This window comes from Ranitomeya variabilis, chromosome 4 (assembly GCF_051348905.1).
Source record: "Ranitomeya variabilis isolate aRanVar5 chromosome 4, aRanVar5.hap1, whole genome shotgun sequence".
Lineage (NCBI taxonomy): Eukaryota > Metazoa > Chordata > Amphibia > Anura > Dendrobatidae > Ranitomeya > Ranitomeya variabilis.
Window position 1 is genome coordinate 69720460 of NC_135235.1, and position 25031 is coordinate 69745490.

Genomic DNA, 25031 nt, shown 5'->3' on the forward strand with positions numbered 1-25031 from the left:
AGAAGCCTTTGAGCAGATGCCATAAAGAGATCTGTGTGGACTGTGGCCCACTAATGGGTCATAAATATATTTCATAAAAAAAGAGCAGACATTGAACTTGTACTATACATCACCAAGTGATATTAATTAGTAGAGAATATTGCTGTATGTGTACTGCTAGCTTTCCAGATAAAAGAGTATAAGCAGATATAAATCTGGGGTTCATCTACAAATTAGATTGAACTTTTTTTTATAATTTAAAAAGTAACTAAACTTTGGTAAAAAAATTTTAAAAAATTTAGCCCTTAAATTCCTAACCGACTAGTGGGTCCATGGGTAACGAGACCCCCTCCAATCACTCAAAAGAACATTCAGAATTGCACAGTTCAGAGGTGTAAAAGGTGGTAAGGTCCCAGATGGCAAATATGTGTCACCAAGGTGGTTGGCCTCGGGAATGTAAAACCTGTACCTTTAACACTTGGTTATGGAGGGGGTTAATTTGACTGAATTTTGGGTCTGGAATTTAGGAAAAAAAAAAAAGAATCTGGGTGAAAAAGGTTGTTCCCATAATCAGCCTGAAACTTACAGGCCTAATAACAGCAGCTGGGTTAGCTCTGCAGTGTGGAGTTTGGGCTGGAGCTGAACAGAGACGTGTTTGATGAATGCGTTTTAACTGCTGGAGCTGCTACGGCCTGAAATACGGAGACTGTTGAGGCTGCTATATTTACCTTGTTCATTGTGCCTGAAGGAAGGACTGTGGATGTTATTCACTTGCACTGGAGAAAAGCGGTTTTGGAGCTGTAAAGTTTATGAAGGACGATAAACTTTATGCTGTTTTGATATAAAACCATGTGTGCCTATCCAAGAGGCTACCAGAGAGCTCAACCCCTACTTGGGGCAGAAGGACCAGGTTCTGCCTGAGGACGGGCTCAGAGCTGAATATGGATTCAATCAAAAGTTTATAGCTGTAAAGAATATCCTGATCGATGACTTTACTACTATAGACTTGTTATGGAATGTCTAATCTGCTTCTGCTACAGCTATGTACTTCTGAGCAATATTTCAAGCTAATTTCTGGGGGTCTCAGGCCCCGGAGCCCAACTGATCTGCAAGGAATTTAAGGATCAAAAATGTTTTGTTATTGACTTACATAAAGATGCCCCCGTGCAGCTTTCTACATTGCAGTCATGTGACCACCGCTGGTGTACTGTAATACGGCAACGATTACATCACGTCAGCCGGTCACGTAGTCTATAGTCCTCATGTCTATGTAGTCTATGTCACATTTCACTCAGTAGCATGGTGCACTGCACAAATGAAATTAGAGGGTTAAGGAGTGTGCTAGGCATTACTGGGAAATGCCATTTGTGTGTGATCGTTTAATTTTAATTATGTCTGCAATCATGTATTAAAATATATTACTTATGCCAGAATTCTGAAGTAAAATAGTTGCAAATTTTCCTTCAAAATTGTTTAATGCAAAAATGTGCTTTCTTTTAAGATTCTATTTCATTCTCATCACTTGCAGAAACATGTTTCGGGGTGTTTGCACATCATCAGTGCAAAGCTGAGATCTGAGATTTACCTAGATTTAACTAGGTAAAAGGCCTCTCACAGGGGGTCCAAAGTGAAACGTTTCTAATGGGTCGATATTGATTTTCAGAATTGCTACTTCCAGTAGTTGGTGCTAGAGTTCAAGTCCTCTTCGTCTGTGAAGAGGCTATTTGCATAATTAAATTCCCTGAAGAGCATTGCATGGCCTATAAGTCTCCGAACACTGACTTATCACTCTACATAAGGAGAAATGTTCCCACTTAGAATACCTGCAAGAAGCCTGTCAGCTAACCAAATCAGATTTCCTGCTTTACACTGATGAGGAACAAACACCCCGAAACAGGTGTCTGTACTTGGAGTTCCTGTTATTTCTTTTTAACCTAAGTTGGGGCTCCTTCATACATTCGTGATCATTGGTCTGATTTCAGATCAGTAGGACTGGACTGGCTGCGTGTCTCCTAATCCTGGAGTGTGACAGCATCACAGAAATATATAGTCGGGAGTGGCACGGCAATCCGTGAATTGTGATCTGAGATCGGACTGAAGATCACAGATGTTTGAAGGAGCCTTTAAGAGGCGAGACTCGTTAAAAAGTCAATATTAACTTTTTAGGATTACTACATCCAATAAGTGGCACTAGAGTTCAAGATCTCTTCCTACCTAGAGGCCATCTGCATTTTTTTTAACGTTGTCACATTTTACTTTAGCTAGCTTATGATTAGGAACTGGTGCATGGAATGTCAGTAAATGTTCTCTATTTTGTAGGAAAAATGAAGAGCACCTGAAGGAAACCCATAAGAAGAACATAGAAACCACATGCAGATGTCATCTGGGGTTGGATTCAAACCGAAGACCTAAAAGGTCCAAAAAACAAGGCTGCAAACCACTGAGCCACCATCAATTATCTCAAACACTGAAAATCCCCCACTATTTTATGGAATCCTCTCAAGATTCATAAAACTAAAACATGCACACAAAAGGTGAAACAAGGACTCAGAAGAAGGTTTTGTAAAACTAGCAGCGTGTGACTTCATTTCTTAAGAAGCACAGCGAGGAAAAAGGATTTCACAAAGTTTTAAGCGTGAACATCTCAGTGTGGATCAGATTACAAATAAACCCCATGAGTATTCCACCTATGAAACATCTCCGGTGAGGTTAATGCGGATCTTTCCCTCAATTAGGTAAAAGCTTTCTCAGTCCTTAAATTACCATCCATAATAGAGCACGGAGGCTGGATCCGTGACAGGACCCACATCATTCTGAACAATGGCGCTCGGAAGGGATTTCATTATGAACACAATTAGATTGCACTTCTCCTTTCTTATAACAAGTGTTTGCTAAACGATAACACGTAGAATAACAGTGTGAATAATATTATTCTGATTATTTCTACTCTTATTTATTATATTAGTGAATTACTGGTGATTTTGTGGTGAGCGCTAGTCTACAATGCAGATTTTAGATGGGTTGCTGTGTATAAAGTATGGGAGAGATGTTACCCCAGACTTTCCAACAACCCAGAAAGTCTCATAGAAAAACTTAAAAGGAACCGGTCACATTGCTGATGCAGCGTAAGGACATCAGGTCATCGAGCCATTACAGCTGCATAGATTGATGTATTGGTTTGTGGGAAAATATTCAGTGTAATTTATATTTTATTCTTTTAACGTGAATTTGTCAGTAGGATTAACCTCCTAAGTCGTCTATATGGGCACGCAGGTCATTGGACACTGAATAAAATGATACCTTGATATCTTCGTTACGATATCTTATTCCAGAGAAATCCACATTTTTTAAAAAATATTTAAATGAGCAGTTAAGATCTATGGGCAGAACATACAGTATCTGACAAAAGTGAGTACACCCCTCATATTTTTGTAACTATATTATATCTTGTCATGGGACAACACTGAAGATATGACACTTTGATACATGCATACAATTGGTCTGCAAGGCTGTCGTCCCAGAAGGAAGCCTCTTCTAAAGATAATGCACAAGAAAGTCCACAAACAGTTAGCTGAAGACAAGCAGATTAAGGACATGGATTACTGGAACCATGTCCTGTGGTCTGATGAGACCAAGATAAACTAATTTGGTTCAGATGGTTTCAAGCGTATGTGGCGGCAACCAGGTGAGGAGTACAAAGACAAGAGTTTCTTGCCTACAGTCAAGCATGGTGGTGGGAGTGTCATGGTTTGGGGGCTGCATTAGCGCTGCCAACTGTGGGAAGCTACAGTTCCAGAGAACCATGAATGCCAACATGTACTGTTACATACCATACTGAAGCAGAGCATGATCCCATCCCTTTCAATACTGGGCTTCAGGGCAGTATTTCAACATTATAATGACCCAAAACACACCTCCAAGATGACCACTGCCTTGCTAAAGAAACAGAGGGTAAAGGTGATGGACTGGCCAAGCATGTAGCCAGACCTAAACCCTAATGAGCATCTGTGGGGCATCCTCAAATGGAAGGAGCACAAGGTCTTCAACATCCACCAGCTCCATGATGTCGTCATGAAGAAGTGCAAGAGGATTCTAGTGGCAACCTGTGAAGCTCTAGTGACCTCCATGTCCAGGAGTGTTAAGGAATGCTTAAAAATAACAATGGCCACACAAAATATTGACACTTTTGGCACAATTTGGCCATTTCGTTTGGGGTATACTCACTTTTTTTGTCAGTGGTTTAGACATTAATGGCAGTGTTTTGCGTTATTTAGAGGGCACACCAAATTTACACTGTTCTATAAACTATACACTAACTACTTTACAATGTATCAAAGTGTCATATCTTCAGTGTTGTCCCATGAAATCATATGATAAAATACTTATACAAATGTGAGGGATGTAGTCACTTTTATGAGATACTGTATGTCTCCCTGAGAATCTGCCTCCAGAGCTCATTGTAAATGAAAGGAAGTTACCAGTGTGAGTCTTGTACATCAGGAGAGCTGACTCAGTTATTACATGTCTCACACTGGTAACACCTCCATTTCATTTAAAATACGCTCTTGAGGCAGATTCTCAGGGAGATCTATGTTCTGCCATAGATCTTAATAACTCATTTACATATAATGAAAATGTGTCTGTCTCTGGAATAAAGGTACCTTCACATTAAGCGACGCTGCAGCGATAGCGACAACTATGCCGATCGCTGCAGCGTCGCTGTTTGATCGCTGGAGAGCTGTCACACAGACCGCTCTGCAGCGACCAACGATGCCGAGGTCCCTGGGTAACCAGGGTAAACATCGGGTTACTAAGCGCAGGGCCGCGCTTAGTAACCCGATGTTTACCCTGGTTACCAGCGTAAAATGTAAAAAAAAAAACAGTACATACTTACATTTGCGTCCCCCGGCGTCCGCTTCCTGCACTGACTGAGCGCCGGCCCTAACAGCAGAGCGGTGACGTCACCGCTGTGCTGTACTTTCACTTTCACTTTACGGCGCTCAGTCAGTGTGGGAAGCGGACGCCGGGGGACGCGAAGGTGAGTATGTACTGTTTTTTTTTTTTACATTTTACGCTGGTAACCAGGGTAAACATCGGGTTACTAAGCGCGGCCCTGCGCTTAGTAACCCGATGTTTACCCTGGTTACCAGTGTAAAACATCGCTGGTATCGTTGCTTTTGGTGTCAAACACGACGATACACGCCGGTCTGACGACCAAATAAAATTCTGAACTTTGTTCAACGACCAGCGATATCACAGCAGGATCCTGATCGCTGCTGCATGTCAAACACAACGATATCGCTAGCCAGGACGCTGCAACGTCACGGATCGCTAGCGATATCGTTTAGTGTGAAGGTACCTTAAGACATCAGGTTGCAGATATCAAGGAATCATTTTTTTCAGCTTTCTATGATCTACATGCTGGATTAGGAGGGTTGTTCCTACTGACATTACGTTTAAATCCTTGCACTTTCTAGACTTAGGAGTCTAGTGGGTGGCGCTAATCACTTATTGGTCACTTTTAGTGATGAGTGAACGTGCTCTAATAAGGCATTATTCAAGCATGCTCAGGTGCAGAGTTTTCCTCATGGGGAGAGTGATCTCACGCTTGGAAGCGGTGAAGGATTCCTTTTATCAGGTAATCACAAAGTACACAACATGTTCACACTCCAGGCCAGAAGGGGGAGCTCTGATCCTGCTTGTAGGTGGCTCCCCTATATATATATTCTGGTCTGAAGAGAAAGCTAGTCAGTGAGTGACAGACAGCAGACTGGAGCAGTCTGAGGCAGGAAGATGTGTGAAGGGCCGTGCAGCCAGAGGTGCTGCAGCTCCAGGATTGAGAGAATACAGAAGGAAATAACAGTGTTTAGTGAGTGTGCAGGAGAGCAAAGCACAGGGGAGTGACATTTGGGGGGGACAGCTGCGACTGGGCTACCTCCCTGGCAGAGCGCAGATACCGGTAGCCGGAAGACCGAGGTTGTGTCGGACTTTAGGAGGCACAGCAGAAACCGGAAGGACAGCTGGATTACGCATCACCTGTCTGCCCTAATACCCAGGAGGCACAGTGGCACATAGAGCCCGGGTCGTGGCAGAGACCATATAAAAAGGCTCGAGCCACCTGTCATACGGGTTGGTGTCCTAACCTTCATGGAGGACAGAGAGAACTGTGAGGACCTTGCTAGATGCCATAGGCAGTAAGGGACTACAACACGACCGCGCTATGAGGAAGGCTTTCATCTCCACCTGGTAAAGGGGACACTGAACTTGCTTCCAAGCCAGCCGGACCCTGCCTGTACCTGTGATCTGGTGCTCTGGACTGTGGCTACCTGAAGTCTCCAGTAAACCAGGTAAAGAGACTGCAAACCTGTGTCCTCCGTTCTTTACTGCGCCATTCACCATCTTCACCTACATACCAGGAGCCCTGGGGATACACTTCACCCGTGGGAAGTTATACCATCTCAGCTGCCTTAGCATCACCCCAGAGAACCCCTTTAAGCAGCGTCGGTCTCCATTGACCGAATACCACAGGTGGTCACGAACACAAACTTTATTCAAAATCCCTTTAAAGACATTCCCTTTAACATGGGCGCCCAGGGCAACGGACCGGGTTGCTGCCACCATGACATCCCCCTTTGAGTACCGGACCCGGTACCGAGTACCCCACGGCCCTGGTGGGCGTTCCACTTGTCATTTCAGGTAACTTTTAAGAACAAGCTGTTGTATGTGTACCTAAGGAATATTACTATTTCTGGCAATTATATGACTTGTATTCTGAATTTTCAACAGTTTTCCCCTCTTCAGGTTCTCTCTAATTTGCACTTGTCTCTGACCTAGTGCCATGATTCCTCCCATACACAGTACATACAGGCAGAGGGGTTCCTGTTCTGCTTTCTCTTTTAGAAATGGAAGCCATTACATATGTGCTTGAAAATCTAGCACTGAGTTGAAATACATTTTCTGAAACCTGCAGCTTGACCTTCCCTTGTCTACCTGGTCTCTGACTGTGCCGAGTGCTCCCCATTCCTCCTCTCCTCTCTCCATAGATAATAATAGGAGCTGTAACCTGGCACCTCACTGTATTGGCAATCTGTCTTGGTTTGACTCAGATGGTTTTGAACTGTCTTTAAGTGTGAATGATGAATTCAGGAAACCTGGAGAAGTGATAAAGTGGCTGATAACTATAAATCTGCTGAACTCCTCTACTTTTACTACCTAACTGGACTACATGCACAGTGTGACAGGTTCACGTTACAGGAGCACAAGACTAGAAATGAATAATAGAACTAGACGTGAGACAATTTTGCCCCCAGTATTTGTTAGTCTGCAGGATTTTCTGCACGTTTCTGAAATAGAGAAACAGAGATTTTGCACAAGGGTTAATTTTTTGCCCATTTATTCCATTTTTGGTTGGATACAGTTGTGGGATACAGTAGGTTGGTAGGATACAGTAGGTGGGGATAAAAAACCCTGTTCTCCAGCAGTCAGGGCACAGATGGCGAAGTTTCAACCAAACAAACAGTTAAAGAGGTTGTCGGGTCTTAAGCTAAGTCTGCAGTCACTTTATGTTACTGCAGACTTGTGAATCCTCGCATCACGCTCATGGTGTGCTGTAAGTATTCTCTGATGCCAATGTCGGGAGCTGTGGGCTCCTGACCGCAGGTTTATGGTTTTCATACTCCTTGCCACATTCAGTCTAGATGGGTGCAGCCTCGCTCAATGCAATTGGTTTCAGCATGGCCAGACACAGTCTAGTTGGAATGTGGCCGGAAGTATATAAATTGCATATGCAAGGTCACATGACTTCCCGATCCCAGCACCGGAGAATCCTAACAGTGCGCAGTGAGCACAATGTGAAGATTAACAAGTATGCAAAGAGGAGGAAAAGGGATGTGTCTGAGTTTTTTTGTAGTCCCAGACAAAAAGATTTAGGGATCAATGAAATGATTTATACTTATCCATTTTCTATGTTCAGTGTTTCTTCAAAGGCAGGCAAGAAACCATCAAAACACGTAAGCATTTACTGCCCAGAAACATAAGTTTTGGCAGTGAGCAGATTATAGGGTTGTGCTCTATAAATCATGATAGTGAATGATTTGCACATGAACATTGACAGGTCAGGGCTTAGAGGCAAAGTAAAGATGAATGTATGGATGAGCATGTGTGCCCACACGGACTATCAGGGAGGGGTGCCCCGTGGCTGGTGGTAATGATGCTACTGTATGCCTAGTAGTAAGGTTTTGATATGAACAATAGCAATAACATGTGGTGTGGTCATTATTCAAATCTGATTTGGCCTTTAGATAAAGAAAAAAGCAAATTGCTTTCTTGGGCAAAGAAAAAAAAGAGATGCATCCATCCCTGTATACCGGAATTCCAGAGATAACATATTAATAAAACCAATGAGAAGAGCCATGAAAAATCTCAGAATGAAAAAATCATATCAATTACCAATCAAATACAGTGGTCAACTATGGAAAATGTAACTTTAAGCTGTTACCACTAGATGGCGGTATCTGACTATAACTGGTGATCAATCCGCAGAACAAAAGCTGATCGAGACCTAGAGAATTTGTGTTTTGGTTGGAATGGAAAAAGAGAAATATTTATAGTAATTATAGTTTACTAATTAATGTCAGTTATGCAGAGAAAAACTACACGCCTTCAGCTCAATAAAAGGGAGACTATCACCCCCAAAACAGAAATTAAACCATTTATACATTCATACAGGGGACTTTGCCCCTATAAAACTCAGACGTGTGGAACAGATTTTACTTATTTTATGTATAAACAGTTTGATTACATAGGTACATGAGGCGGCTTTGGTGCACCCTTGGCTTGGACTAGTGCTCAGTGAACCGTTCTGCCCCCTAAATTAGCATCCTCCACCCCTCCAATTATAATGATTGACAGCACTTTAGGGAGCACTGCCTGTATCGAACCCTTGCACACACTGACTCTGCAGAAGCCGATATCTCACCCAACGTCAGTGTTTGATCTCCATGGCCTGTCTACGGCGGCTGCTCGCTGCACACAGGGTCACAGAGCAGCAGGCGGCCGATGCTGATAGGAGAGAAGTATGAGAGCGCACTCTGACACTGTAAGAGCCGTGTATACAGTGTCAGTGTGTGCATTCTCTCATGCACGTCTCTTGTCAGCATCGGCCGCCTGCTTCTGTGCGATCCTGTGTGCAGCGAGCAGCCGCTATACACAGGACATGGAGATCAAACACTGACGTTGTGCGAGCTCTCGGCTCCTGCAGTGTCAGTGTGTGCAGCGCTAAGGATTCAATACAGTCAGTGCTCCTTGTCAATCATCCCTGGGAAAATGGGACCAGTCACTGTCTATTAGGTAGAACATATTAAAAGGGCACAGTAGGCGAGATGACTTGTATTGCAGATGTGCTAAATTGGCAATATGATAGGTACACTATTTTATGTGTATTTTGGCTGATCCTAATAAATATAGAATCTAAATAATGCTGGTATATGTGCACTATATGGTTCGCTAACACTTTTATACATATATGCATCATTACTGCTGACATCACAATGTGGCACCTCCGGTATTTAATGTTCTGGCTGTGTCCCACCCTTTATATACACATGTACACAAAGCTATATGGATACACACATGCCAGCCATCATGAAATGCAAAGTTGTGTTTCAGAGCATGCCAGGCAATCATTAACAGACTCTAATATTCAGGCTTGAGCCATTAACTTTTTTCCATTTTATCCCTAGGAAAACTTTAAGGAAAAAGGACGTATTTATAAATCTTTAAAGATAAGAAGAGAAGCGGCCGAGAGAAGGAAATGACATAAGGCTACGTTCACATTTGCGGTCAGCGCCGCAGCGTCGGGCGCCGCAGCGGCGCCGCATGCGTCATGCGCCCCTATACTTAACATGGGGGCGCATGGACATGCGTTGTGCTGCGTTTTGCGCCGCATGGCCGCAAGCGTTGGACGCAAGAAACGCTTCAAGTTGCATTTTTTTTGCGTCCAACTTGCGGGCAAAAACGACGCATGCGGCGCAAAACGCAGCGTTTTAGCGTGCGTTTTGCCGCGTTTTTGTTTGCGTTGTGCGCTGCGGCGCCGACGCTGCGGCGCACAACGCAAATGTGAACGTAGCCTAAGAGAAGTTAATTTCCTCGATTACCAGCGAGCTGAGCAGAGTGAGTCCTGAAAGGACTGGAGTCAGTGTTCTCAATGGACCCTTAAAGTGATGTGTTTAGTATTAGTATTACCCCCATTAAACGATATGATGCAGCTACTAATCATTTCCATGCTACTATGGGGCATGTACTGGAAACCAAGAAAAAAACCTGGAAAATGTTGGCTATAATTAATAGACATTTTACACATTACAAATATTTTGCACGGGACATTGGGTCCTTTACTTCCCCCATTTGTTATATAAACATTTAAAGGGATTGTCTCATCTTGAAAAAAAAAACAAAAACATTTCTCAATTGAAGTCAACCTGGCATTTAGCTGAATGAGGTGGTTCCATCTTTAGGAACACCCTTTTAATAAGTGGTTATTGTTGCTGCTGATCATATGTTTGTTCCTGTAGCCCAGTCAATAATTTAGTTTTCTTTTTTTGCATTATTCCATAGAAATAAAGAAATAAAGCCAGGCAAAGGGAATTTAGCAAGCAGACAACGTCCGTTGTGTGTTAGTTGACCGTAATTCAGGGCCATAGGAGCGTTCGTTGCTTCAATGGGAACGAATTTCGGTCAATTAACACGAAATGACCTTTGCCTGTTGTGCATCTCGCTAAATTCCCAGGGAATCAGGGAGTAATAGTGTATGGAAATACTAACAGACTAACAAGGGAATATGTACAGGGATAAAGTAAAATACCAATCGTACAAATATGCACTCACAAACAACTGAGGGAAACACCGTGGAGTAAAGTAAGGGAAAAACCAAAGTATGAGAAGAAATGGTATAGTGTACACCCAAAGCCAAGCAACAGTCACAAGATAAATCCACGAAACTACTCAAACAACAAAAACTCCTCCAACCTCCTATACCATGCAACAAGAACTCAGGCATTTTCTGATTGCCAGAGGCCAGTATAAATAGGAGAGGGAAGTGGCCAACTCTGAACAGCTGAGAGCATAAGCCAAGCAAGCTTTCAGGAGCTCTCAACTGATACAGATTAACCCCTGCCTTTATAGGAGAAATCTGCACCGTTTCCTATGAGGGTGAAGTGCTTCTAAACAGTGCAGAAGTAAGAGAAGTCAGACGGTGCTGTCACTGTAAACCCATGACCGATTCTCTACGATGAGGAGAAGAAAGAGAAAAAAATGTCTCCATCTTCTCCATTCTGTCAGTCTGTGGAAAATCGCTTGTTTGACTGAGTGACATCCAAATATCGGACCAAAAGCAGGCATGCAGCAATTTTTTCCTCTAACCGGCTCAGTAGAAGAAAAACATCAGACGTGCACGGCCCCATATAATAACATTGGTCCGAGTGCGATCCGATGTTTTACGGATCGCTCTTGGACCGAAGTACGCTTGTCTGCATCTGTTCTTAGTGACTCCACTATGCTCATAAATGGTTCTAAAAGGAGCTTCTCCATTAAGAGTTTCTGCACTTTTTATACATGAGCACCAGTGTTTGTGCCACAAAGATCATAGGAATACAAGAAATTTAGAAGAACAATCCATAAAATGCTAGGTTTTCAGATTATATCCACAGAGGATAGAACCATGTAAAATTGAAAAAGTCACTTATCTAATGCAAGATAGCAGTGATCTTTACTTGGATGTTAAATTCATGGCAGATGCTCTGACAGCGATAAACACCTTGAAATTGAGCATTAGGGCTACAGCAATAATTCCTCTGGTGTTGATTTCAGAAATGACCTCTAATCCTTTCAAATTCAGGCATTTTAAAGTGCTCAGACCAAAGAGGTTAAATGGAAAGACAGGCATCAGGCATATTGACTTAAGGGAATTAGCTGAGGGCAACCAAGCCAACGATGACCAATTTGAACTCATTTATAGAAAAGCATCAATTATAGCAGATGACGGGGTCAAAGGACTGCTGCCTTCTGTCTAATGGAACCATTACTCAGTACAGTCGTCCTTCTTGAGATACCTAAATACCTTTGTAAGTGTTTTATGCATTGTATCATTTAGATTTACTATTCGTAAGGCTCCATTCAAATTTTGATCTCATTTTGTCACAAACAGAAGCAACAATGCAATATCAGACCCCTAGCAAGAAAGACACGGTTGGCAACTAAACCTATGGATCCCACTAGCTTATAATGTTGAGTTCCACCATGGGCGTAACTATAATCATAGCTTCAGTTATTGGCCCAGGGGTTGAGGTGGCCGCACACCTCAAATCGCCGAATGCGGACGCATCCACATACAACGCATGTCCCTGCGTACCCAATGTTAAAGATAGGTACGCAGGACACATGCAGAGTAGGCGGAGCGTTGGCGGGGTTTTAGGGAGGAAGAAGGGAGGAAGTACACTGCCATCCGCAAATGTGAACCTAGCCTTACTGGGCTGCTTGCTACAATTTTGATAAAATGACAGTTTTTAACTGCTGTAGATCTAGCAGTTCTCTTAATGCTGAGCTCTGTATAACCCAGTCCACCCTCTGATTGGCAGTTTTCTGTGTACACTGTGCATAGGCAGAAAGCTGCCAATCAGTAGAGGGGACAGGGTTGTACATAGTTCATGAATGTAGAGGCTTTCCTGGCAGCAGGTTTACTAGTCCTCTAGTGATAATCTCCAGCAGCCCAGTAACTGGCACATTGCTGGAATCCATGTCTCCGTCACTTTACTAGGCTACTCTTATATTAGTCAGTAAAAACCTGATGACAGAATCCCCAAAAAGCCTTTCTATAAATACATAAACTCTTACACCCATCAAATATTGCAGACGCCGTCTAGATGTTGGGCATATAATAATCCTTAAAGGGGTATACAGGACTTTATAAATGGGAACAAAAAATGTACCTAAGCACTAACAGGCAGGTAATTGCAACCTACCTGCCTGATGTTCACTGCGCCGTTCTTCCCCAGCACAGAGCGGTCACAGACCGCTCCTGCCGGGGATTCAGCTGCCTCTGCTGACCTAAAGTACACAGAGCGGAGGCTTCTTTTCTGGTCTGCTCTGTCGACGAGGTGGGACTTCTGAGGTCATTCTAATAGACAGCTGGATCCCCGCTGCCTAACTGGGGGATCCGGCTGTCAGTCAAAACAACATCGGAAGTCCCACCCCGTCAGCAGAGGCAGCTGAATCCCCAGCAAGAGTGGTCTGTGACTGCTCTGTGCCAGGAAAGAAAGGCGCCGTGTACAACAGGCAGGTAGGTTGCAATTAGGTACATTTTTAGTTTTTTTTATAAGGTCCCGGATACCCCCAAGTGTAAGACATTGGTGTGTAAAGATGTCACACTTCTCCTGTGGACTGTAATGACGGTTACACAGTTTTACCCATCTTTTATTTTTAAGGGTCGTATGAACTTACACCAAATTTGGAGCACGTCCCATTTTCTAGGTCTTGAGCAATAGTACCCCACCCTCTATGATGTCCATTCCCTCTTATAAGGCACATGGAAATTGAGGTTTTAAAAAGGGGTTTTCAAGGACTAAGTTAGTGTAGTGTGGCTCAACAACATATGCACACTACAAGCCACCTTATAATATTCTTCACTGATCCCTGCTTCGCATTGTCGGTCATGCAATTCCTCAAAGATAGAAAATTTTAATTTCCACCTTCATATGTTTTAATAAATTCTAGTCTATGTGTCCAGGCCAAGAGAATGTGATTTTTGGGGGTCATACACTTGTAGACCAGATCATCTACCACACATGATACGTGCTTTTGTACAGCATGCATGAATTTTTCACCCCTCTGCCGCACATCAATGCTCCAGCATGCATGCTAGAAATGTAACAGGGTGCCTGGAGGTGGAATGGGCAGGCCAAGATGGCAAGGGAAGGGACTACTATGCATTGTGGGCACTGTACATGTTGTCATAGCCACTGACTAAGAATTTAATGGGCCGCCAATGCTGACCTGGAAAAGTAAACAAAAAAACACAACTTGAAAAAAAAAAGGTATTTGGGGATCTTTCTGTGTCACAAGCCCCCTGACGAAGCTTAGGTGAAACGCGCGTTGGGGTTTTCTGACCACACTACACATATCCCTGCTTGTTGCATCATTTGATGTACAGTAAGTATAGTCTTTGCTATTACATTTGTCATGATCCTCATTGGAAAGTCTAGGGACATACCTTATAGACTTAGGATTTTTTTCTTTCATTATGCATTTATCTTTTCTTTTAGGTATATATATATAGGCGTATGAAGTGGTTTATTGTTCATTATTGCAACATTACTTTCTATTGTGTATTAGATATTTCAATAAATATATACATGCACTACTTGTTTGTTGGTATTCATCATTAAACAGTGCGCCTCTGAACCTCTGAATGTAGTTTTTATGTATGCTCATCAATTTCATATTCTATATATATATATATATATATATATATATATATATAATGTAGATTTTGGTAACAAATCAAATTAGTAACGTAAAAAGTTAGATAAGATATGAAACTAGAGACTACTTCTTTTATGCTATAGTCCAAGACTATTTCTTAAATTTGATTCCTCCAAGGATGTGCTGATGTATTACCCAATCACCTAAGACGAAATTCCAGGAACACCCCTATAAATCATCCATATAGTCCATTGTGACATTGAAGTCCCCCTGTAGGTGCATCATCACTTAACTTCAGCAATCTCAAGACATTTATTTTAACCAGATGAAAAACTGAAAGTGCTATAAAAGCCTTTAAAAAAACGAAATGGCACAATAAACATTTGGAAATGCACAGTGCCAGAAAGTTATAACACTTGAACAGTGGCCAGTGTGACCCACCAGGATTCGATATTTCACTTATGTGCTGTGCAAGGCTGGAGTGGAAAGCAATGCTTCACCACCTACTTTGATTTCCCCGAGCGGGCTTTCTTTCCACATACATTGCAGGTCTTGGCAAGCGTGGTCCTTCTTAGCACCCAGGAATGGAGAGCCGCGTCCCAGAACACAGTGGAAGGAGATTACAGTCATAGTTACCATTTCACAACATAGAAAAAAATGCCTTCGACCAGCTGCGCACGGAAAGTGGGAGTAAAGGTGAGAAATATAAACCCTGGCAGGGTCGCCGTATGCGGAGTCAATGCTATATTCATGTATATTATGTCTTGTTTGTAGCCACGTTTATTGCGGTTTAAGCAGAATTTCTAAGCTTGGTAATTCAGACTGCAATCTAAAGATGTAACTGGGTCCTAAGGTTAACTATTATGATATAACCCTTGCCAATAAGCAACTGAAATATGGTCCACCCATGAGATGAACCCTATGAGAGCGTCTGCTCGGGAGCAGGGTTAGATTACCTACAGGCTCTACATCTATAGATTACATAAGTATATGAAGGTCCTAGGAAAAAATGGAATTCGGCTCAACAGGACTGGATTTTCCTTTTCCAAAAGAAAATATGGTGCATATAAAAGAAAAATTTACATGGTCGACATGACCCAGTCATGTAAATTTTTCTTTTGTATGCACCATATTTTCTTTTGAAAAATAAAAAAAGAAGGAAAATCCAGTCCTGTTGAGACGAATTCCAATTTTTTTTATTTTCCTTGATGTGAGGCCAGGGCGAGGCCGGTGTCTAAGCCCCAGGTGGATGAGCATAGAGCAACTGGGTGAGCTGGAATTAAGTTTCTATATATGAAGGTCCTCCCTACAGAACTATGAACGACTCCCAAAAACTCAACATATTTCAGACAAGTTATCAGCCAATAGTCACCATCTCGAAATTGGTGCCTAGTTCTGTATACTGACAGTACATATTCATGTCTGGGGACCTCTACTTAAAATATTGCTTGTCTGCAGATTTTATACTAGATATCGGATTCAGGGACCCACACTTTCCTGACCAGCACTGTGGCTCAATATTTAGCAGTTCGGACCTCCAGCATTGGTGCCATGGGTAGAGATCTGCCATGGGATCCATGCAAATTAATACCTTTGATCTACGGCACAACAAAATGTTTTGGATCCACAGTGCCACACTTGTCTATAGGTTGAGACTGATATTGCAGATCAGCTGCACTAAATGAATGGGATGAAGCTGCATTAATTTTCTAAGGAAAGCTGAGACCCCCTTAAAGGGCATCTGTCAGCACGTTTTTGCTATGTAATCGAAGAACAGCATAATGGAGCAGCCGAGTCACAGATTTCGGCGATGTGTCACTTATTGGGCTCTTTGCTCTTGTTTCCATAAAAACAAGGTTTTATCATTCGGAGATTATCACTGCCTGGACCACAGTGCACTTGAGCCCTGGTCTGACCACGCCCCCTCCTGTGTTAAGCAGCTCACTGTCAATATACAATGTACACAACTTTAAAAAGCTCCTCATGCTATTTACAGCGCTTTTATTAAATTCTTAGAAAGGGGGACTTAACTTCCTAGAGTTGCAGTAAAGGGGGAGGGGACACCATAATTTTGTGATATGGCGCCCTCGCTCCTTTTCGGCGCTTGCTCTCTGACCCTTTTACACCCTAGATTTTTACACCCAAAAAAATGTGGTAAAATAACGGTGTATATGAAAGCAAATATGATAATCCAAAAATATATAGGGTCAGAGATGGAGAGCCGATGAAGAGCGGGGGTGCCATAACACAATATTAGGGTGCCAACCTCTGCGGCAAAGTAGGGGAAGTGTACAGGGCCTTAATAGGACTAGACCCCCACTTCCTCCTCACTGCAACTCTAGGAAGTTGCGTCCCTCTTTTTAAGAATTTAAGTGCTGTAAATAGTATGAGGGTCTTTTTTAAGTTGTTGTGTATTTATTGGTACCTTTGTCTATCTATATATATGTGTTTTTCCAATACACAATGTACACATAAAGCTTTGGTGTGGGCGGGGCTAGATTTCTCAGCTCAGCTTCATGCTACATCTAAAAACTCTGATTACATCACAACTGCTGAACCCAGTAAACTAAGGGATACATCGTAGGAATCATGTTCTCTTTACCTACATTATGCTGCTCTCAGATGAAGTAGCAAAAACCTGCTGACAGATTCCCTTTAATCCTTTAGTCTTTGTAAATTCAATAAAAAGTGAGCGATTAGCCAAAAAACACCAAATTATACAATGACCAAGGGTGCAGGGAAGACTCCTCATTTGCATTTGAATTAAAAGCAATTTTTTTCAGGCAACATAGCACTAAAATATACAACCCTGGTATGATTTTTAAAGGTGTCAAATCCCCTATATCCACCGTACAGCTCGTTCAATAAGCATTTTATGGGTGACAGACTCCTTTTAAATGAGGTTACATAGTGCAATACTACAAAAAGGTTGCCAAAAACAACAAATACAGGTCTGCAAAAACTATTGGCACCACTTTAAAGAAAATGAGCATTTTCAATAAGGTTGAAAAGACGGGTTCTTTACTTTTAAAGGGGGTTGTCTATCTAGGACATCCACATTATGATAACACAAGAGACAAACCACCCAAAGACAACACAGTATAAATGTGCACGTTTGTGCATTAAATGAATAGACACATAAGAAATCCATTGACCCATCCATGAACGCCCCACATTTTGACTCCTTGTTGCTCCGAGGCCTATCATGTAGAAACACAGATTTCACTTGCACATTTCCCGGCAGGAGATTCTATATCTGCTAGAATAACAAGGGATGTACTCCAAGAATATCAAGCAGACAGTGAGCAGAGGATCTAGAGAAGGGAACCGGTGACAGAGCAGATAGCCCCCTTCCGCCTCTTTGGGAAGCCGTGTTTGTATCAATCACTTACTTTTGTGTCTCTGGATCTTCCTGTTGGACATTTACAAAGCAGTTTAGGGCTGCAGCGTGCTTCATCCCTATATATAAAGTCTTCCTTCCACGACTCCGAGCTGTTGGAAGGTCTGGATTTCACTAACATGAACAAAGAGAACATGATGTATTCGGTTTTCCCACCCAGATTTTAGTTGCATGGGAGAGGACTATGTATGTACGTTTAACCCCTGGATAGTCATTAGGAAACAATGCAGAGTTACCAACTATTCCTAACCAATATGTGAGCAGCCTCGCACTATCATTAGATTACAACACTGTTACTTTAGGGTCTTGGATTTTTCATAGTAGTTTGTCACAGCCAAGTTTTACTTTAAAGGGGAGCACTAAATCAATCATCATGGTAGCTTTCAGGCCGTTTTTAGCCTTTTTTTGCAGAGAGTTGCCTATATTGATTATGGGACCCCTCATAAACTACTGAATATCGGGGTAAACTTCCCATAGACTGAAGCTACATCTGCCACAATGCTTATGAATATGTCAACGTGGCCACTCACTTTCTTTAGTTGTCGGCCGAACTCTATATAGGAGCCTCGCAACCCCCCCCCCCCCAGACAGATGATGTCGGAGAAACGAAAGATTGCACATTTAAAATTTTAACGCCTGATTTTTTTTATTTTCCATGAAAATCAGAGGTGTCAAGAGCAGCTTTCTCTTCTCTTCAACACATGAATGTTCAGCCAAACCAAGTGCTCATGTGTATGGGGTAGTCCGGAGAGGTACCGGTCTGCCGTCCAATATGTATGGCCGACAGCCATCTCTCGTATGGTCAACTTACTGCTATTGCTCACTTTTTGGTAAAGTAATTCCACAAAAATATATTTATCTTTTTGGCAACCTCCAATAAGTAGCATGAATAGCACCACATCGAGGAGATCTTTCATTATTAGCTTTCTGGTTCATTAAGAAAAATGTTAGAAGCAAGAAAACTATGGTGCCAATATTGCCAAGTGCAGTCTAAACTAGTAATGGATATGTGGATATGGGAATATGGAGAATGTAACACTGCATAAGAAAGAGTTGGCTCAGTGATTAGCACTGCAGCCTTGCAGCGCTGGGGACTTGGGTTCAAATCCCACCAAAAACAATATATGCAAGCAGTGTCAGACTGGAATGCCAAGGGCCCACCAGTAACCAACTCCAGGACCCCACTTTTCAACTAAATGCAAATGTGACATTATCCTCAACAGGTACAGACTGGGGCCAAAATTCAGCCCTGGCAATTGAAGTCACACAGGCCCATGTTGTCCCCATCCCCAAGCACCAGATGGGGATATATTACTAATATTACCCTGGATGGAGGAAAGGAAGATTTTCTACAAGACCAATATTTGTAATGATACCCGTGGCTGCTGGGGTAAGTGACGGAGTAGTGACTTTGTGTTCCATCACAACTCTTAACAGTATGGGTATCTTGAGAACACCGGTTGTGTTAACAATGTAGCAGACAAGGTGGCCCAAGATCGGACATGCCCTTCTGGCATTTGCCAGATGGCCAGTCCGGCCCTGATCCTCAACCATAAATTTATATAACAATGAACTGGGTAGATTGTTAAATGAATAAGATTCCGCCTCTGTCTGTACAAAGTGATTCAAGTATATTGTGCCAAGTACTAATCATATAAGTGGGGGCCCACCGGAGGGTTCTCCTGTTCTCCAGTGGGCCAGTCCAAGCCTGTAGGCAAGGAGTTTGCATATTCTCCCTGTGGGTTTCCTCCGGATTCTCCAGTTTCCTCTCACACTCCAAAGACATACCGATGGGGAATGTAGATTGAGAACCCCATTGGGGACAGTGATGAGGATATCTGTAAAACGCTCTAGAATATATTGGCGCTATACAAGTAAGAATAATAAATAAATATTAGTATGGTATATAGAATGCTAGCACACAAAAACAACAGGTAATAATTACGCCTTTGGAATAGTAAGTATGGGCAAGACAATGACAACCACTTAGCAGACATGCATACAGTATGGCAATTGTTAAACGAGTGACACAATTTAACAGCCCAAATATAGTCTCTATAAATCTATATATACTTATTGGGTGGCTAGGTGTGTTTGGGGTCTCCTATGCCCCCCCTCAAGTCTCACCATTGGAAGTTAAAGGTTAGAGTAAGATGTTGACATATATATCATTCTCACAATAGGTTTCACAAACGCCACAAAAAAAAAAATCCACATTAAAGCACAAAAGAAACGCCTGTTCTGTTTCGCTACTGAATGGACGCACTTGAAAGGCATTATTTGGATCACTAGGGGATTGTGGATTTTTCAGTAACATGATTTTTTCTTTTCTTTCTAATTACTTTCAAATGAGATTTCTCCTTCAAGTGTTGAAAAGCACATGTAGCCTCTCATATATCCAATGTTACCTCTTGTCAATAGCTGAGATCAAATTCTCCTGTCCAAACCCCATAAAGTTTCCCGGTGTGATAACAAAGCTTGACGTCACTTTGAAGCAAGTTCATTGCCCAAAAAATAGTGCAAGAAGCTGGAGAACAAAGGTCAGGAAGCTGCTATTTATGGCCTAATTACGTTTGCCTTTCACCCCAGGCCCTCCCATGGCTTCTGCTGAGATGAGAAGGTTCAAGGGTAGAAATGTCTTATTTTATCCAGGTTCCTAAGACGCCAAAAGGAAAACTCCACTATAAATATTCTCACTTGCTGCTACAACAACAGTACCGCTACCCAGGGTGTAAATGGCTTCTCTGGCACCAGCTGTGGAAAGGAAAGACACACCCATATGGTACAAAATTCTGTATTTTTTTACTAGTACAGAACTTTTGCTATTGACATGGGAGATTTACTTAAGATATGAAGTGGTTAATAAATGATATTAATATGTGAGATATCTAAATGGCCTAGACAGGGGAATAAAATAGGTGGAGAACATGTCTGCATCCTCGTGTCCGAAGGGGCACAAAAGGCTAAATGCCATGTATGAGGTGATCAATGCTATAAATGGCATCTTTTTCGACATTATTCAAGATTTTGAGCCTTATGATATCCAAAATAGGAATACTGGATAAATGACAAGAAAACAACCTAAGGCTATGTTCACATTAAAGAGGTCAGTGTCTTGCCTTTCCTGCTTTTGCATCCACCAAAAAGATAGACATTGCCGGAATGGAGGCCAGATGGAGTAAAAAGTGACTATCTTCCTCATTATAGTAAATGGGTTTGTTGGGGGTTCTGTCCAAATCCTTTTATTTGCGGGGCATCAAAAAGACACTCCCGATATCAAACATAATGTGATCACAGCCTTAGGTCCATATGTGTATGTCAGTGTTCATCCAGTCTGGAGTTTACATGTGGAGACATGTCTTTTTGACTGGTTGCTAGGGGGACACAACCTAACAACCAGTGTTTTTTTATAAGGTTTTCAAGCAGCAGGTTCCTGGTACTAAGTCTATCTCATAATACTTAAAAGGGTTTGTGCAGTGAAATAAAGTTATCACCTCTCCTTATAGTAGGTACTAACTTACTGATCAGAGGGGAGGGGGGCGACCGTTGGGAACGTTTATCATCATTACAAAATGGCCCAGCAGGCCGGACGCCCGAACGCCGCTCCAATAATTCCCTATGGGGCTGCCAAAGAAAGCTGCGCACAGGGCTTGGCAGCTTAAAGAGAATGATTGGAGCGGCAGTCGAGCGTGTGAACTGCAGCTCTACTTTAAAAATACAACTCCAGCGTTTTGTTTTTCAGTGGTGAAATTAATCTAATGTCGCTGACTCTAATATTATACTTGCCATCTTCACCTTTTATTAGAGCCGCTGCAGTCTTGTGGCACCATCTTGTGACCACAACTTCTGACTGACAGGACCTTAGAGGAAACATCTCAAGTTCTCAGTGTAAGTCTACGAGAGCCAGGACGAGACTGTCATAGACTTACATTAAAAAGTGACTTCCGTCTCGCTCCAGAAAACACTGGAACGATCCAGCAGGTGACAACCTTCTAAAGACAGACCAGATCGGCACTAATAAAGGTGAAGACGGCGGCCGGTAAGCATAAGACTAGGGTCAATGACCTTAAATTAGAAGCACCACTCCAGCCCTGGTGTGCTGAGTTAATGGTTAGGCTATGTTCACACGATCCTTTTTTGCCTGCGGATTTTTCTGGTCCTGATTTTGCGAACCCGCAGTGGAAATCCGCGGTGGATTTCCACTGCGGTTTTTGGTCCTTTTTCTACTGCGGATTCCACTGCGGGGTTTCCAACTGCAGTTTCCTATTGGGGCAGGTGGAAACCCGCAGCGGAATCCGCAGAAAGAATTGACATGGTACTTCTTTTTTTCCGCAGAAAATCAGCGCGGATTTTCTAGGGGAAAAAAGGATCGTCGGCACAGCGGATTTCGTTTTCCATAGGGTAACATTGTACTGTACCCTGCATGGAAAACGTCTGCGGATCCGCAGCTGCAATTCCGCTGCGGATCCGCAGCAAAAACCGCACCGTGTGAACATGGCCTTACAGATCCCTGTGTTTGAACCATCCACTGTTCAACAAATTATTACCGGACAACCCCTTCAAGTCTTCTGTTTATGATGAAAACTGAACGGAGGACAGAAATCGAGGTTACAGATCAAAACAATTAAGGAAAATTATTTTCATGGGAAAATAAATTTTATCACCTATAAGTTAAATGGAAATGCTATTTTCTTCCGAGACTGAACAAAGACTCAGACTTCCTATTGAGCAGTCTTCATATTACTGGTTGATGGAAGTAACAGCACCTGGACCCCCACAGATAAGAGACGTCTGATATGTCTCTATGGATTATGAAGTGCAAATACACTAAAAGATCATTTTGACATCTGCTTATTGATTTAGTTGCAGGGAGATTTACTTTTAATCAAAATGCAAATGAGGGGAGTTTGGTGTACCCTAGGCATGGCCAAAGACGTGGTGGACCATTACGTTCTCCAATCTTCATATCCAGCATCTACCTTGATCTTGAGTAACAGAGTCAAGTTTCTAACACCGAGTGCTCCCTAAAATGAAATCCCTGTTTTTGTGCTTGTGCACTTGCAATGAAGGAGACCATCAGTGTGCTCGCAGTGTAAGAGCAAGCATGTGCTCAGTGTGGTGTGGGAATGCTCTGATCTATGGCTCCTCTCTGAAGCCACTCGCTTGGTACACTTCCAGGTGTAGCGAGTGGCAGCCACAGACTGGCAGGAGCTGAAGTTCAGAGCGTGCTTGACCCACACTGAGTGCACTCCTATACTTAGACTGTGAGCTCTAGTAGAATAAATATCATTTGCACACTCCTTTTGAATGCAAACAAGATTTCTTTTATTAAAGGTCAAAAAAGAAGAGCAACCTTTGAACGTCAACGCGTTTCAGCCAACTCGGCCTTTTTCACGACAGTTGCACTCAGTAGGTATTCTCTTCTAGACAAGAATTTTTCTTCCCCGGAGGTGCGATTTGTTAAGTCTGGAAGGTATATGTTATAGAACTGCAACATAAAACTAGGATAGAAGGGGGAAAACTGACCCTGCACTGAGACTAGGCTGATACCCTACGATGGAGTGGGCGACCCATTCCTTGCGAATAGACCCACCGACGATCCTAGGTAAATCTCAAGAGAAGACCTATAGATAGGGGGAAGGAGGTCCCTAAAAGATCTAATGACTGGGTATAAAAACAGGTCACCTCCTAATAGAAAACACAGAGAAAGCTGCAGAAAAACTGAAAACAGAAACAAAAGATAGCAGAACCGGGGGTCCCAGAACTGCACAATATCAAACACAGAAAGCTATCAAAGCACCTAGCCAGAACTCTAGCGGATTAACACTGTTGTCCAGCAAGGACTGGGAGGCAGGTGCTGGGTAATAAAAGGTGATACAATTGCAGCGCCCCAGAGTCCTGGTCGTTGCAGTAATGTTGCTCCACCACTAAGGGGAGTGATGGTACGTCTGATGGCACTAAAGGAGTTCACCTGACCAGGTATCACAGTCACACATTACACTTCACACTCCGGCCACCAGGGGGAGCAAAAGGTTCTATGTATTAGGCCACTCCTCACACTCTGGTAAAACTGGGGGTTGGATAGGAAGTTAGAGAGAAGCTGACTGGGTTTTGCCCAGGTAACATCTAGTGAGAGAAGAGGTTGCTTGGAAAGACACAGGTAGGTCCCTGTCAGGGGTGGGATCCTGACAGAGGCCTAGCGAAAGGACAGATCGTTACGGAGCCGTGCCTGCACCTCATTGCGGCGGCATCTTAAGAAAGGACAGGAAGCGAAATATATTGTGGAGAAGTGAGAAACGAGATCACAGCACAAAGGCGATAGAACCAGTAGGAGTCGTGCCCCGAGATCGTCAACATCCTTCTGAGGCGCGTAGCCGGCGGCCGGAACGCTGAGGAAGTAATAGACTCTACACATTACTTTGAACTACGGCAGGGCAGTTAACTCTAGGTTGGCTGTCTCACCTTTACACCTAATGAAGACAACGGAGGCAATTGTGGGAGAGGGGCGTCTCTAGGGTCCCTATAAAATAACTCCAGGCCTACCCCGTCATACGGGTGCGTCCTATCCATATCATCTGGGGGACGGAGAGAAAGAACAGAAACAGACACAACAGTTGTGAGGACAATCCCGTGGTGCTCAGCAGGGAAGTACTACAACACACAGGCACTAGTAGGAAGGCTACTGATTTCCACCTGCAAAGGGAACTCTGGATGTGCCTTCGGACCGGCCGGTCTCAGCCAGCCCTGTTAGCAGTGCTCTGGATTGCGGATGCCGAAGCCTTCAGTAAAGAGGTAAAGAGACTGCAACCCTGTGTCCTCGTTATTTACTGCGACCTACACCGTCACCTACATCTTTAATCCTTAGCAGGGCCACGGACTGGGTCAGGCCACCGTGACATCCCCAGAACCGAGAGACCCGGTACCGAGTACCCCGCTGCCCTGCGTCTGGGGGCCGCTCGACAATCACCTGACCTAAGACAATCGAGCACCAGGGGAAAAAGACCAGCAGACAGAAAACCACAACAAGATGGCGGATGGTCAAAACAAAACAGATTCTAACAGTATAGTTCAAGAGATATCCTTGAGTAGGTTGATGAATGTGGAAAAGCCTGTACTTCACATGTCCCAGACCGGGTACTTGCAATTGATATTTATTCTACATGGTCTGCGAGGGATT

At 43.0% G+C, this 25031-nt stretch overlaps 1 protein-coding gene across 4 annotated transcripts in view; it reads right to left on the minus strand.

Annotated features, from left to right (window-relative positions):
• The window catches only part of SH3PXD2A (SH3 and PX domains 2A), a 337450-nt gene that overhangs the window by 115731 nt on the left and 196688 nt on the right, over positions 1 to 25031 (minus strand). Inside the window, exon 1 of one of the 4 annotated variants that reach the window (XM_077258690.1) lies at positions 17847 to 17864. The exons of the other annotated variants lie outside the window; for them this stretch is intronic. The gene's annotated coding sequence lies outside the window, so the exon portion shown is untranslated. Of the gene's footprint in view, positions 1 to 17846; positions 17865 to 25031 lie in introns of those variants that run through there. 4 annotated transcript variants of the gene reach the window in all.